Genomic DNA, 15,282 nt, shown 5'->3' with positions numbered 1-15,282 from the left:
TCAAGAGCAAAGATCACAAATCGAATTACCTTTCTTATTTATGATTTAAAACAAGGCCAGGGTCGTTCCTGTGAATTCAAATGCCATGTCCAAGCTCAGAAAAATATGTCCCTTAAGCCTTAACGAAACAAAGAATGTAAACTTTTTTTTGTTGTTGGTACGGTATTATGGGGCTCCATCCACTACACACATGTTATATACCCCCCCCCCCAATTTCAATTGTTTTGCCACTTTTCATATAACGTCTTTTATGGTAGCTTGACCACTACACATGTTCTAATGCTTTAATTTGTTTTCACTGTCACATCGTAAAATATGTTTATCATATCAGACCACTTTATTTACTTTATTTCACTGGTAATAGTTTTATTGAGTGAATTGCAAGTTTTGTCCTTTAAGTATATAGGCAATTGCAGGCGGTGTCCTTTATCTTTAAAATTGACGAGTTTTGTACTTATTGTTTCAAAATCTTGCACGATATGTCCTTTAAGCCTAACCCAGTTTATTTTTTTGGTTAAATCTGGTCATGTGCCTTGCACATGAGGGCATTCTTGTCATTTTATCTTTCCAGGGACTAGTGTGTAAATAATTAATATTCAAGGACTATTTTGTAAGAAAATATATAAATAAAAAATAGGCTAAATTGCACTTTTCATCCTTTATGTTTCAGGGTTTCTGAAGGCTCTGTCCTTTAAGTTTAAAAATTACACTCTATGTCCTTTATGTTTGCAACCTATAACGGGCGGTGTCCTTTCTCATAAACCCAGTTAACTTTTTATGTTAAAACCCCTTGTCTCTCTCAACTTCAAACATGAGGGACCTTTTATGTAAAAAAGTGAAGCATTCAAAAATAAAACAAGAGCATCAGCCGCCATCTTCTACGTTTATCCGGTCGGCAATTTCGCCGGATTCCGGAAACTCCGGAACCCCATTTCTACGCCTTTTCGGTCCGTTTCTTTCGCAATAAACATGATCTCCATCTTATAACAACTTAACAACGAAGTTTCAGCATGTATCTCGTTACTTCGATGGTAATCCAGTAAACACTACCAATTCCGGCGAACCCAGTACTTCGTCTTCGTCTTTGAGTCGTTTCAACCCGTTTTTCTTGTGACAAATCCCTCTGTTACACGCGATTTGCCCTCTTTTGGGTTTGATTTGGAAATAGACTTGTTCCTGTGACATGGAGAGTAACAAGCATCCGGGTCGATATCTTACACACACCATAATAGATTCATAGTTCCAGAAAATGAACACACATCATTCATGTAGCTTAACAATTTGCTTAATTCCATTGTGGCTGAAAAACCCCTTATAACTATTTTCATCTTAACTGTTATATAAGTTATAACTAGTCGCATATAAGATCATCTAAAAAGACTGCTTACTAAACCCTTAAATTTTGAGTTATTTAAAAAAAAAAGATCTCATCCAACAATGAAACACAGCAACATAATGCAAACAAGAAGATATAAGCAATTCAACCAATAAAGATTGCCTTATGATCCAGTAATCCAACCATTTTCAGTAACTCAGATATTCAAAATACCCCAAAAAAAACTAAGGTAAAAAAATCACCTAAAATTCCACAATAATTGTAATGACAACATTACATCAAAATCCATAAACCCACATAGATCGATTGAATTAACATCAAATTGAACACAAAACAGGCCTCATTGCACATCAAAGTCAAGCCCTCTGTTAATCTTAACTCACATAGGGCAAATCGCGTGTAATAGAGGGATTTATCACAAGAAAAACGGGTTGAAACAACTCAAAGACGAAGACGGCTTTCATCGGAGCAGCTTTCCCTTGTGGTTTGAATCCGAAATCGTCCATTTGAGGAAGCAAATCTGAATAGAGGTGTGGATGTTGAATGATTGAGGCGGTTATTGTTGGTGAAGTTGAATGATGTGTGTATATTGTAATATATAGATACAGAGTACAGAGATTTAGATGAATGATTTGAAGAGATCAGTAGAGTTAGGGTTGGGGAAGACGGTAAAATTACACATATGGTCCTTGTTGTTAAGGAGCTTTACAAAAAGGGGTTTTAACATAAAAAGTTAACTGGGTTTATGAGAAAGGACACCGCCCGTTATAGGTTGCAAACAAAAAGGACATAGAGTGTAATTTTTAAACTTCAAGGACAGCGCTTGCAGAAACCCTGAAACATAAAGGACGAAAAGTGCAATTTAGCCTAAAAAATATAAAAAACTGAAACTCTCCAGTCTCCCTCTCTCTCACCCTCTTATCTCTCTCGATTCCTTGCATTATTTCATCAATTGACCTGCTGCAAAAGGCACGAACGATCTCACGAGTATGTAATCATGTCCCTGTATTATTCACTGTCATCAAATTTCAATAATTCAAATCTAATTTGTTCAATCGATTCTACAGATCTAAAAGCCCTAAAATCAAAATTCCATTTTTTTAAAAAATTAATTGATTGTTTAGCAAAATTATCACTAATTAAAATGATGAGGTTCGTTAAGAAAAAGGGGAAGTTACCAGCCAACGTTTGAAAGAAGAGAAATTAACGGAGTCGTCACGAATACTGAGGATGAAAGGGTGTCTGGTGGCGGCTGTGTGGTTCTGGTGGGTTTGGTTGTAGGTGGGTGGGGTGGCGACGAAGGTGTTGCAGGTGGGTGGTAGTTGGGTGGTTGTGGTGGGTTTGGTTGCAGGTGGGTGGGGCGACACAGCCAAGCCAGATTGACACACTCCACACTTGGGGATGAGTGATTAATTTCACCAAAAGATATATAGTTGATGTAATAATAATGTTGTCTATAAAATTGTTAACAAAGAAAGAAGGGATAGAACAGAGAATGGTTTTTGCTTTGGAGGTCATAAAAGGGGAGCAATTGCAGCTTCCAAATTGTAAACATCTAGTGGTCTTTGCAAAAGATTAATCTTTGGCCTCCACAGCTTGTAACCTGTATATTTTCGTTTTCGCCCAAACAATAACATACAAGCTTTTAATAGCGCCAGCAGAAAACCGGAATAATCTTTGGCCTCCACAGCTTTTAATGGCGCTTGATATTCTCGGTGAAGGGTGGTCGTGGTCGCCGGAAGTTGTCAGGTGATGTGGGTTGGGTTCGGTTGTAGATGGTGGTTATGGAGAGAGGTAGAGGGAGAGAAAGGGTATATAGAGAGAGATAGAGAAAAGTTTTTCTTTATATATAATTAAATTAAATTATTAAAATGGTTTCTTTAATAAATATATAAAAAGACCAATTTGCCCTCCATCTAACAGAAAAAAGTAACCAGGTTAGGGCTAAAGGACAAAACGTGTATGATTTGAAAACATAAAGTACAAAACTTGTCAATTTTAAACATAAAGGACAACGCCTGCAAATGGGTATAAAGATAAAGGACAATTCTTGCAATTCACTCTAGTTTTATTGGTTTCACTACACCTAAATTGTTTTTTTAATCTTTACTTGTTTATTTTAACATATTATTTTTTTATCACAAAACTAATATTAAATAAAAATAAGTTAATTTAAGAAGCTAAATAAAAATAAATACTAAAAAATACGTTCATAAATACTAAAAAGAAGTATAATTAAAATAAAGAGTAAACTACAAAACTCGTCCTTTATGTTGACACCAGATTGCAAACTATGTCCTTTATCTTTAAAAAAATACAAAAAAAAAAACGCACTTGATGTTTGCAAACTCTTGCATGTTATCTCATTTAGCCCTAACTTAGTTAGTTTTCATGGATAAATCTTACCTAGTGGACCTCACATAGGGGTATTTTGGTCATTTATCCTAAACACAAAATAAAAAATAAAATAAAAAAACTTTTCTCCTCCCCCCCTCTCTCTCTCAAAACTCACTTTATTTCTCTCATCTCTCTATCTCTACAAACTCTCTTTGTCTCTCTATACAATCTGGGTCACCACCACCCATAGCACCATCACCGCAATCGCATCACTACCGCCATCATATCAACACCGTCCAGAGCACCTCCACCATCGCACCACTACCGTCTTTGCAAAACCTCGCCATAGCACCACCACCACCATAGCACTACAACAGCACCACCACTACAACGATCTTCGTCGTCTCTCCTTCTCCCCTTATCTAAAAAAAACTTCAACGAAACCCTAAAAGTTGTTGTCATAATTCGTTTCACGGATCCACCCCCGTCGTTTCACAGACCCGCCGGAAAACGGCAGGGATGTTGTATTTGATATGGTGGTGGTTGTGGATGTTTGTGGAAGATGGGGTTTGGGGATTATGGTCTCTAGTGGTGGGTTGTGGCGGGTTATGGTTGTGGGGGCATATACTGGTGGTGAGTTTAAGTAGCGGTGGCAGATGGTGGTGTTACGGTGGTGTTTGTTTCTCTTTCCTTTTTAATTGCATAAACTGATTCCAATTATCAAGAACTTCTAATCTTTTTTGGACACGACGGTGGGTTTTGGTTGTCGAGGTAATGATCGGTAACGACGGTGTATGTCACAACCCGCAACGCCACCCTGGGCGGGAGCCGTGAACAGTCAGGTGGTACTGATGTTTATTAAATTTGCAGCGGAAAATCTCATTAGGACCGTAGTTAGGAAATCTTTCAGAGTTTGTAAAACACCAAAGTTTAATATTAAGTAAATGAGATAAAACCCATATTACAATAAAAGGTTTTTATAGGGATAAACCCTATTTTGATAAAACATAATTTTCTTTCTTTAATCTGGTGACATAGCCACTTTATTAAGCCATGAGTGCTTCATAACATGTCCTTTACTTTCACAGTAAGTTACCTGAAACGCGTTTTAAAAACATTTGATCAGCAAGAAAGCAAGAAATATTGGTGAGTTCATTCATTGGTAGAAAACACACTCTTATAATTATAGCATTTGGAGTTTTTACATTTGTTTATCTTGCCAAACTACTAGTGGCTAACTCATTGTCTAATAGTAAAGAAACTATTTTAAATAGTATTTGTCACCAGGTGGCAGTTCCTGTGACTGTGGTCATATCACTCATTGGCTAAACCATTGCCCAATAGTGATGCATAACAAGTAATGTATACAAAACCCGAGTGGGGATCCTACGGAAAGTGTGTTTTTCCTAGAAAGTCTAGGAAGCGATCTGGGCCATCCAATGGGTGTGTTTAATGGTTGAGATCATCTTGGTGACATTTTGGTAATATGTGTTTCTTAAAAATAGGATTATTTAATTAATCAGGGGTAGATATATCATTTAGTTTGTTTTAAATATGGAAATAATTGTCATTCCATAACCACCCCACATTTCTTGCGATTTTTCTTTCTCTCTCTCTCTCTCTCCCCCCTTTCTCTCTCTCTCTCTCTCTCTCTCTCTCTCCCTTCTATCCTTCATGAAGAAACACATCAAGAAAACACATCGTATTAATCTGCTTGCTAATCTGCTTGTTGTTAAAACACAGCATCAAGAAATCCTCTAGCATTACCAGCATGGATGGTAAAACACAGCGTATGAATCTGCTTGCTGTTAAAACACAACTGTATGAATCTGAATGCTAAAACACAACTGTATGAATATGCTTGCTGTTAAAACACAATTGTATGAATCTGCTTGCTGTTAAACACAATTGTATGAATCTGAATGCTAAAACACAACTGTATGAATCTGCTTGCTGTTAAAACACAACTGTATGAATCTGAATACTAAGACACAACCGTATGAATCTGCTTGCTGTTAAAACACAACTGTATGAATTTGAATGCTAAAACACAACTGTATGAATCTGCTTGCTGTTAAAACACAACGTCAATAACATTCTGGTGGTTTCCAGACATAATTAAAAACCGATACAGACAAGATAATAGTAAACAGAAAAAGAAGTGTATTTGCCATATCCGCAATCAAGAATTGTGTTTGAAGCCATAACTATCTCTCACGTAAAAAATGATTTACGAATAAAGTTGATCAAGATCGTGAAAGGAACGAATGAGAATTTGATTGATATTTACATCTGGTAGTAATTCGCAAATCATGAAGAATCAGTTACCATAAAATCGTGCATAGTTAGTTAATGAGATATAAATTCCAAAATTAAAATAAAATGTCAAATTACACAGTTGCCCTTTTAGTTAAAATCCTTCAATGCCACATGTCACGTTCTGATTGATTCCTAGACTTTCTAGGAAAATAAGGCTTTCTACCCAACTCCTACTCTACAAAACCCCACATACTGACAGTAGTTTCCCGGTAAGAATACAAATACTTAATCACTGTAATATAAGTAACAATTGGAAAACATTTAGGGTTTTGAAAACATTTGATAAAAAGAGAATGACTCAATTTGTAGATTTAGGGTTTTGATTATTATAGCCTCTTGGTATTAAGCTTGGGTTCCTAATAAAAACACAATGCAACATGTATCAGAGCAACAACCCAAATCATACTTACCAAGTGGACCCCACATGAGAGTATTTTGGTCATCTTGTTAATTCAATGCTAAAGATCCACCCATTCTTCTATAGTTAAAACTTAAAACTAAACCAATACATAATTGATATTAAACAAACACACACTTAAAATTTAAACTACTCAATAATTTATATACTATAAATTTGTAAGTTTTGTATGCATAGCATGTTGTACCATGTGTTTTGGCTGGTTTTCAAAAAAAAAAGTTGAAATTTTACCTTTAATCCAAATCTTTGAATTTCTTATAATTTTCATTTCACAAAATTGATTTTTTTTTTACTTTAGAGCCAAAACTTTTCTTCATTTACAATTTAACCTCAACTTTTTTATATTTAACTTTGGTCCCCTATACTTTTCATCTTTCGTGGATTTCCGCTTTGCTTTTCGTACTAAATTTTGTGAGTTACCATGAAACAACGTGTGTTTGTGTTTCAACGTTTTTTACGTTTTGTTCATAATTTTGCGAAGTAATATGGCCCAACATCTCTATGTAGTTCAAGATTTTACGTCTATTGTTTTTCATTTCATAGGTTCGTCGCAACACGTAAGTCATCGATTGACTTTGTTATTTTTTTATATCTTTCGGTTTCTTACAATTTTAACCTCACAAAAATGATTTTTTTTTTTACTTTTAACCAAAAACTTTTTATATTTTGTAATTTAACCTCACAACTTTTTTACTTTCTACTTTCGTCCCCTATACTTTCCATCCTGCCCAAATTTTCGTTTTATGTTTCGTACTAAATTTTGTGAGTTAAAACAACGCAACGTACGTATGTGATTCAACTTTTTACGTTTAGTTCATAATTTTGCGAGTTAACAGGGCGCAACGCCCATGTTTTGTTCAATATTTTTATGTCTATTTTTTCTCATTTAACAGGTTTATCGTAACACATGTGTCCTAGATCAACTTAGTTATTTTTAAATTTTCTACATTTCGGTCTATTTCTTTGCTTTAACACGCCACAACTTTAGCGTTGGTGGTCACTGATGGTTGCGTGGGGGAGGTGTGCTATTTGACATGCTTTTACGCCCCCGCCGCAACACTATAAATTTGCAACATATATGTGCATTGAGGGTGGTATGTTATGCATACCTGGTTGTACCCATAACCACATTTCCTTATATTTTGTTGTATGTTATGCATAATTAGTTGTACTCATAGGCCATAGCCACATTTCCTCATCTCATATTTTGTTTTGTTTTGTGTTGTTGTAACGCATGATTTATGGTTTGTATAGTTGTATAAGTTGCAAAATATTGATGCAATGGTTGTTGTAATGCATGCATTATGGTTTGTATAGTGGTAATGATATAGAGGTATTGTATAGTGGTAATGATATATATTATATATAGATTATGATGAACCAGTTAAACGGGAAAAAATAGACGTGGGTTCATCGTAACACGCGAGTCCTAGATCAACTTAGTTATTCTATTCTATGTTTTATGTTTCGGTTTAATTTCTTTGCATTAACACGCCGCAACTTCAGTGTTAGTCGTCGCTAGCAGTAGTGTGGCATTAGTGTTCGCCCCCACCGCAATGCGGGGGTGCTTAATACTAGTTAATATTAAAACAACTACATAAATCTAATCCACTACTCTATCAACCTCGTAATTATTGGAGTCGGAATTGGGACACAGAAGTGGCTACCAACTAAGATGCTTTCTTAGTATTTGCCAGGTCGACATGTGCGTAAATCTTCCATCGTAGATCGTTTGGTACTCGCGAAGGGCCTCGTCAATCACTTTCGCCTCTATTCCTCGTCACTGCGATCCATCACGACATTGAAGAGTTGGATAATTTTGGCAACCATTCTTCTCAAATCCCTTCACTATCAAAAATATAATTTCGGGAGCGATCAGTTTCACCTAAACGTTGACGGAATTCGTCAAATAGCGCGTTACCAAACGATACAATTCCATGCGATACGATACGACATCGGTCTTACTAAGGCTCGGACCTGTATCTCCTTATTCACACAAGAACACACATGCCATTGCTCCAACTTCCTTTTTTGAGTATATAACTGGTTTCGTCCCATATATTTAGGGTACAGGGTATAGTAGCGGGGACTTGAGGTCACCTATCGGTGACTATACCGAGTGAAGGAAAGTGTTCGGTGAGTTGGAGAGAGTGAACAAAAATCGGTGATTGTTCACCGATGTGATTGAGAGGAGAGGAGAGAGGATCACTCAACCAATCAAGTTTTTTTTTTTTTAATTGAGTGGTGTTTGACCATACCCCCTGATTGAGTGCAAAATAGGGAGTGGAATGGGGAGTTGACATGGCATAATATTATTGGATAAGATTTCACTCAAACACCCTAGGGTGATTGACCATACCCTCCACCCTTAAGAAAAACGATCTAGGAAAGAAAAGCACCTACACAGTTGTACTATTCTTAAGAGTTGGTTTTTAAATAATTAGATAATAGATAATAGATAATTATGGAGTGGTGGTTTTATCTATGACATTGTTAAAAATGAGTATTTTGTGATGATGTTAACTTGTTTACTAGGCATGATGTTTTCCTTTGTTCCTTATTAGTTAATTATGTTTAAATTGTGAAGCTCTAAAGCAAGGTTGAATTGATGGTCATGGTTTAATTATGCTTAGAAGATCTACGGATGTAGTCCATTGCATTATTGCCATGTGTCCATTTTATTGTAACAGAAAAGATTCCTTTTGTTCAAGTCCCGATTTCATGCGCGCGGAAATGTTTAGGACTTCATCTTCAAGCTTAATTGTTCCCTTGCGCGAGCCCGCGCAAGGGTGTTAGTTGAATATTTGTCTTTCCTTTCTCCGGCGCATGGTCATCGAAGACTGATCTTTCTAAATCTTGTTCAGAACTGTTGTGTGGCCGCGCAGGGTTTTTTTCAAGATGTTTCTGGAATGTGTGAGATTAAATATATTAATATTACATAATTTAATCTTGTAGCCATTATAATCATTTATATTATATAGATCAAAATATATTAATAACCTATTAATAATTAATTGGTAATTGTTGATGGACCATATTACCCTTATTAACTAATTAGGTTTCCTCTTGGGTGTATATATGTGACAACCGGTAATTAACGGCATCTAATTACGTGATTAGCGAACGATTAAGGAGATAATTAATAGTGTTTAAGGCCTTAATTAACCTAATTAGGCTCTTAGTATGCCTAGGAACGCTTATCAGACGTGATAGTGCGCGTATGGTGATTTCTGGAGAAATCTGCGGAACGATACACGGAAACGATCTGACACCGTATAAACTACTGACAACACCGTCGATTACAAAGTTTATACATATAACATATACTTATGGATTACGTTTTGCGAAAATATTATGTTCTCAAACAACACCAAACGCAAATGCGAACGAAAAACGCGGAAACAGTAACGCACCGACAATCAACGACGAAATAAAAGCATCAGATGCGCGTATTAACTTAAAAACTGAAATATTATGATATATTTAGCTTTGTTTTTAAATCTTCCTATCCGTGGTTGAAAATGAATCGAAAAACGAGTTAAGAATGATGACCGAGTCAATTTTACGTGTTTTAACTCACTCGACAAAATACGCATCAAATATTGATTTCTAACGAAATCTTTGAGTATTTTTTGACTTAACATTATAATTTACGACATATACAAACTTCGAGTTCGAGAAACGGGCTTCAGAATTGTTACTGGGCTGCTCCAACCCGCTAACGGGCCTCGGGCCCAACCCACTAAACCATTTGGTTAACCTAACTATATAAACACCTTACCTCAATTTTTTTGGTCATTTTGATACCCTAAATAATCAGCACACAACTACAGTACGTCTGTTGCTCTCCATCTCCTTCACACTACAACACACAGACAAAAGACCAGGGAACTCATCTCCTTCATACCCACACCACACATACAGCTCCTGTATCTCTCTCTCTCTCTCGAATCCACCTGTGAACACAAGATATTTCACCCACACACCACAACAACCTCCTCACCCTCTCAACCTGCTGGAGCCGACAATCGGAGCCGGAACCGGAGGCCGGTTTCTTCTCCGGTCGCGCACGACACCCACCCCCCTCGTCTCTCTGATGATGGTAACGAGGTAGGACGAAGATGATGATGTGTTGATGATGATCGACGACCAGAATAGCCGGTGGTGCGGCGGCTACGAACAGAAGAGAGAGGAGCACGGAGAGAGAGAAAGAGAGAGAGATCTGGTGGAGAAGGAGAATGACGACATCGACGGCAGACGGGCAGCTGCGGCGGCGGTGGTGGATCTCGACGGCAGCTGGTCGTGATGACACGGCTGCGCCGCTACTCACGGTGGAGGTGGCGATGGATTTCGACACCCCCCCTAAATCGAGTTCCCTGAATGTGATTCCGGCTTCTGATCATTCCGATTTGGTAACGATGGTGGCTGTACTGGTTGACGACAGCCGCACTTCGTGACTTCTCAGGTAAGCGCCTAAAAAAAAAACGCACCTTCTCATTCTTTTGGATCAGTTCAGTTCTCAGTCAAATGTGATGTTTCAGGTGGGGTGTGGTTGTTCCGGTTTGAATTTTAGCTTCGGTTCAAGTCAGATTTGATTTGGTTTAACTCGGGTTGACTAGGTCAAACCGAGTCAACTCATTGTTCGGGTTAGCGACAGTGGAGCCGGAAAACGACAGTGATGTCGGCTGGATTGGTGGTGGATATCCTCGGATTGGGTTTCGATTCACATTCGGTGTAAGTTTGGTTCAACTCGGTTAACAAAGTCAAACCAGTCAACACGTCAGGTTGACTGGTCAACGCTGGTCAACAGGAGTCAAGGGCAGTCAACAACAGTCAACGGATTGGTTTCGGGTCAACAGCGGTCAAACAGGTCAAACGAGGTCAACTCAGGACCCGGTAACGACTTAAACATAACGAGATTTATTGATTTCGTTGTTTTTTTTAGTCTACGCGAACCGAGCTTGAACCGCCGTACTCTAGTTTATTTATTTTAGCGTTCGTTATATTTTGCGAAAGATATATATAATTGTGGTTGGTTTATTGTTGAGTTTTGATAAAATATGACGACTTTTTATAGTCGGGTTATTCCAAAAACAGAGGAAACTCTGCCCGTTTTCCGTAAAAATTTGACATACGAAACGTATTTTATTCTAAAAATGGAACCTATCGATGTTTAAGTTTTCTTATAAAATGAATATAAGCTTACGTTTTACTTGACGACGTTATGAGTTAACAAACCCGATACTTCCGAACGCTTCTATAAAAATAAATATAAATGTTTATTTTTATTTCAAAAGTCGTTACTTCGTGTTAGATTATAAAATAAATTTAATCGCTTGTATTTATTTTAAACGTCGACTTTAGACTTCCTTACGAACTAAATATAATTTTTATATTTGGTTCAAACGACTGAATTTAGAGTTTATATTTCAAACTCACGACTTAAAATATATGTATACATATATACACACTTTTATTTCCATCTTACGGCAACAACGACATGAACCGCTATCCACCTACGTATGTCTAGTCACGACGACTAACACGACATCGCAAGTATATATTTATATTTAAATATATATATATATATATATATATATATATATATATATATATATATATATATATATATATATATATATATATATCTTTTAACACTCGAAAACTAAATCGATTTCGTGACTTAGTTTTATCCCGATTATGAACGGGATTAAATAACCTTAGATTGATTATTTCAGAATCAAAATGATAACACCTTCGTAGAGTCGTTTACTTACGACTCGGTAGAGCTCGGACACGTAATTTAACTATGTCGTTATACTAGAAACTGATAAGTTATTCCCTGTTAGGAATACCATAGTTGCACGCTGGCTAATGCACATTCTTGGAACGACACTACGGAATCACGTTAGGCTAGCTTTGCACAGGAATATCAAGGTGAGTTCATAACCCCCACTTTTTACTGTTTTACATTTTTATAAAATGTTTTCGGGGGTGGAAAGACATGCAAGTTTTGCAAAATCACACAAGGTTTCGATAAATGAATATTGCATATTTATAAACCATTTTGCGACATGATTTTAACAAACTCAAATGGTTTACGAAAAGATTATGCTAAACATACCGGTTTTATAAAAACATTAGTGTTTTCGAAACATGCATGAGTTTTAATAACACGAATGACGTGGGCAAAGGCCCAAGGACATGGGCAGAGGCCCAAGGACATGAATAACTCTCACATTATACGTTAACTAGGGTATGGTTAAGCTAGGGAATGAACTGTTAGATCAGGTGAGCGAGCGAATAGTAATCTCTCTTAAGTGCCATTAATCTTGTATAAGACCGAGGGCAAAAGTGGTAGATCTATCGGGTGTAGCGAGCCCCACTCTTGGGTCCTTGTGTGGCCCATGTAGTGCTTTTGTTGTTCTAACCGGGTGGACCGGGGGAAATCCGCTAGGGTTGAGTGCTTCCTATGTCGCCACACATATTAATGTCCTTGCAAAACATTAATGATCTGTTCATAGACGCTTACATACCAGCTTTTGATACTCAAGTTTTCAAATGTTTTAAAGATTCATTTGATTGAAACTCACAAATACATCGATTTACAAACTTTGGTAACGCTTTTCAAACTATACCTAAGTAAGAGGACACGTTGATCCTGCTTACAAAGGTTCGTTTGGGCTTGGCCCATTCTCTCTCGTGCAATGCACAAAGACTCTCGTGGGCTAGACTCACAGTTTTCATATATCATGCCAAGAAAATGATTTTACTACATTTTCCCAACAACTTTAAAACCGGTTATCAAAAAGATTTATTTTAAATCTTTTCAAAACAAACTATGAACTCGCTCAACTTTATGTTGACTTTTTCGCATGTTCTTTCTCAGGTTGCATTTTTAAGGCTATGGAACGGTTGGAATAGGAGAACCCATGGGAATTCGAGTACTTAGCGGCGTTCATTTTTCTAGAAGTCTTAGCTTATTTGCTTCCGCTGTGCAATGAAGATACCAGTCCAGTCACGCCAGCTCTGATATTTCGGGTGTGACAATATATAAGGAGATTATTAGAGAGTTTAAGGGTTAGACGATTAGACTTTTTCACAACCCTCATAACATCATTCTCGGATCTCTCTCCATAACCGAAACCATCCCTTCTTTCGGTTCATCAACATCATAACTTTACACCCTAAGGAGGAACCAGATCATCCTGACAAGTATGTCGAACTCAATGGTTGCATCTCTGACTGGATTCTCTGTTGTCCTGTCTACTGTAACAGGTATGTTATTCATGTTTTCCATTATGTTTAAACAGAACTGATCAACATGTGGTATCAGAGCATATGTCGATAAATCAGTTCTGTTTTCGTATGTATCATTCTGGGATCATAATCTGGAAAACAGAAATTTTTTTAAAGCCTTAGAAATCACGGCTGTTTTCGGGCTACATTGAGCCGAAATCAGTGTTTTGAGAAAAGGGGTGATTAATCATGTCACCCGAAACTAATATGGATTAATTTCATGTCCGAGACCCGTTTGAAATCATTAAAATTCAGGTTTCGGATCCCAGATTATGTTTTAGTTTTTTAGGGTTCATCACTTGTTCTAAGAAAAACTCGAAAATTCCTTAAGTTTTGGAATATGATTTGGATTAGTGGATGTTTTTTACTGTTTGATCTGAATTTTATCTACTAAAATTTTCGATAACTGTTAAAAGATAACCAGTTATTATTTTCGAAATCTTTTGATAAGTTTAGATCAGCAATAAAACAGGAAACACTATCCCACAATCCCTAAAATTTCAAGTTTTCAGTTATTATCACAATGATAGCTATTAACAGTGGACTCGAGACCATCAGATTGCGATTCGAGACCATCAGGTTACGACTCGAGATCATCAGATCTCGACTCGAGATCACAAGGTCTCGACTCAAAATCATAAGGGCTCTCAAAAGTTTACAACTCGAGACAAAGGTCTCGACTCGAGACCATAAGACAACAACTCGAGACAAAGGTCTCGACTCGAGACAAAGGTCTTGACTCGAGACCATAAGGTTGAGACTCGAGACCATAATCTTCACAACTCGAGAACAAGGTTGCGACTCGAGACCATAATCTTCACAACTCGAGAACAAGGTTGCGACTCGAGACCTCATAACTGACACGAGATCTTATAACTCAGTCGAGACCTGACTCGAGACCTCACTCGAAACCTCATTATTTTAGGCTGTTTAATGTGAACTAAATTTCAGCGCTAACAGGTGGTTTGCTATTAAATACTTGGTTTTGTTAACACTTAATTAACTAATCAGAATCAGATAATTTTTTACAAAACCAAAATAGCTTAACTTGAATGAGCTTCTGATGTATCTTTCCTGGCCAAAGCTGATTTAATACATCTATTTATTGTTCAAGTATCATAAAAGCTATGTTGAGTATGCATTACAAACGTGAAATGTCTTAATTCTGGCCAAAGCTGATTTAATTCATTTATGTTTAGCATGCTTGACAAGTGCATAAGTAAAGTGATTGTCTCATTTCTGGCCAAAGCTGATTTGTCACGATTACTTTGCACACATAGTTAAATGATTACACTTCTGGCCAAAGCTGATTTGTCTTCGTTTAAGTAGAATTTTTTAAACTAAGTCTATTATTTTGATGTTAGTAATAGACATTATCACGGCTTCATAATTAAAATTGTCATTATTTATTCCTGCCTTAGTATAACATGCCCTTAGATCACATTAGGACTTCTTGCTTAGTATCATAACTTGCTCATCTTATTTCCACTATCAGCACCCAATTGCGGGATTCCACCTTTGACTGGTGATAACTTTGCTGAATGGAAGGATGCCCTCATGCTTACACTAAGAT

The 15,282-nt window shown here is 36.9% G+C and overlaps 1 long non-coding RNA gene across 3 annotated transcripts; it reads left to right on the top strand.

Moving 5' to 3' along the window:
• Positions 1 to 10,225: 10,225 nt before the first annotated feature.
• Positions 10,226 to 12,348, top strand: LOC110894924. 3 transcript variants are annotated; one of them, XR_002566797.2, is made up of 3 exons: positions 10,226 to 10,875; positions 10,952 to 11,306; positions 12,271 to 12,348. It is a non-coding gene; the product is annotated as an uncharacterized LOC110894924 (long non-coding RNA). The 3 variants fall into 3 exon arrangements; XR_002566795.2 differs by having other exon boundaries at positions 12,260 to 12,348; XR_002566796.2 differs by lacking the exon at positions 12,271 to 12,348 and having other exon boundaries at positions 10,952 to 11,451.
• The last annotated feature ends 2,934 nt before the right edge of the window (positions 12,349 to 15,282 follow it).

This window comes from Helianthus annuus, chromosome 12, assembly GCF_002127325.2.
Source record: "Helianthus annuus cultivar XRQ/B chromosome 12, HanXRQr2.0-SUNRISE, whole genome shotgun sequence".
NCBI lineage: Eukaryota > Viridiplantae > Streptophyta > Magnoliopsida > Asterales > Asteraceae > Helianthus > Helianthus annuus.
The sequence above is the reverse complement of the archived record's forward strand: the minus strand, read 5'-3'. Positions and strand labels throughout refer to the sequence as shown.